A 1,923-nucleotide genomic window follows, 5' to 3' on the forward strand; every position below is an offset into this window, starting at 1 on the left:
TAATAAAAGGGCTTTCTGGAAATCAATTGTGGCTAAACCATTACATTTTGTCTAATAATAATAATTCTAGAAGTAAAATGTCATGTTTTAAAATATAATGTTCTAGAATATCATACGCTAAACAATGAAGACCAGTAGATGTCGATATGCATGTTTTGCGAACCATCGTAGAATAACAGAAGAAGAAGAGCTATGAATCATGGGAATTGTAGTTCAAGTCATGGCGTGTCTCTGCGCATTCAGCACAAGCTGTACAGATCCCTCCTGTAATTCATATCGACTACCATCCCAGCATGCGCAACTGATGGACACATATGGCGGAGAGCTATGACTGAGGATTTTGATGAAGAAGTTGTTTTCGAGGTGAGTTTTTGACCCAGACGCGTGCGATACGCGGGCACAAAACAGCTGCTCAAATATCTGTGATAGATGTGCAGTTAGCAGCCTGCACTTAGCACATAAAACACTCCTCCCTGTGCACCTCTTCAATGACTTATAGTTGCTTATTAAGCACTCTGGGTTTAATAAAATACATACCGCGCTGAAAACTAGGTTAGCTTTGTTTTTCATATAATACAACATGTTAGGAGACCTAAATCTTGTATGGACAGGGATAGAGACTGTGCTTCAAAGCATAGTGAGCTGGCTACCTAGACAGCATTTATAGGCGCGTCAAGCACTAGGTAGGCAGGTCACTAGGTTTTGAGACATTAATGCCTTAAAATGTTATCTAAATCGGCAGTTAGGTTTTAGATTAATAAATGCTGTCTAGGTTGCCAGCTAACTAGGCTTCAAGATGAAAATGCCCAAAAATGCTGTATAGGAAGGTATCCCACTAATTTTTTAGATGAAAATGCCCCAAAAATGCTGTCTAGGAAGGTATCCCACTAATGTTTGAGTTTAAAATGCCCCAAAAGTGCTGTCTGTGCTGGTAGCTCCTTAGGTTTCCGTACTATGATGTTTAAAAATGCTAGATGACCCAAAAACAGTCTAGGGAGGCACCTAAATAGGGTTGTAGACACTTTCTGTTTGTCTGTCTCTGTGGTCTGTTTTATTTTATTCTTTATAAATTGAATTAAAAGCATTGTGCATTAAAGCATGTGTGGTCTTGATCTGCCTTTATGAGTCAAGATTGGGGCAGTCATATCTGCATCCTACTGATGCTGCCTCCCTAGGGAAACCATGCTGTCATGTACATTGATCTATATTAGAGCTTTATTCATTTAATATGTTTGTGGCAGTGATTGTAATAATTTACTGTAGAGCAAACAGTCATGACAAGGAATATTTATTGGGTAAGACTGTAACAATTAGGGCCTAGTTTTTCCTGGATCAACAACTTAATAGTCGATTCCAGCCAATATGTATCAATTAATTAGTTAAATAATTAAATAAAAATAAATCAGTAGCTTAGCAGCTTGAAAGATTTTAATAAAAAGCTATATTTAATACAAATATAAATCTATGTATACACACAAATATAAAATATAGTTTAATGACTGCAAAAAAGTTCTAGACAAAGCTCCTGTTACACTTTATTTATATATTTTAAACACACACACACACACACACACATATATATATATATATATATACAGTGGTGTGAAAAAGTGTTGGCCCCCTTCCTGATTTCTTATTTTTTTGCATGTTTGTCACACTTTAATGTTTCAGATCATCAAACAAATTTAAATATTAGTCAAAGATAACACACACAAACACAACATGCAGTTTTTAAATGAAGGTTTTTATTATTAAGGGAAAACAAAACCCAAAACTACATGGCCCTGTGTGAAAAAAGTGTTTGCCCCCTAAACCTAATAAATGGTTGGGCCACCCTTAGCAGCAACAACTGCAATCAAGCGTTTGCGATAACTTGCAATGAGTCTGTTACAGCGCTGTGGAGGAACTTTGGTCCACTCATCT

Source organism: Sinocyclocheilus rhinocerous, unplaced genomic scaffold (assembly GCF_001515625.1).
Source record: "Sinocyclocheilus rhinocerous isolate Xijiao unplaced genomic scaffold, SAMN03320098_v1.1 scaffold952, whole genome shotgun sequence".
In the NCBI taxonomy this organism is placed as follows: Eukaryota; Metazoa; Chordata; class Actinopteri; order Cypriniformes; family Cyprinidae; genus Sinocyclocheilus; species Sinocyclocheilus rhinocerous.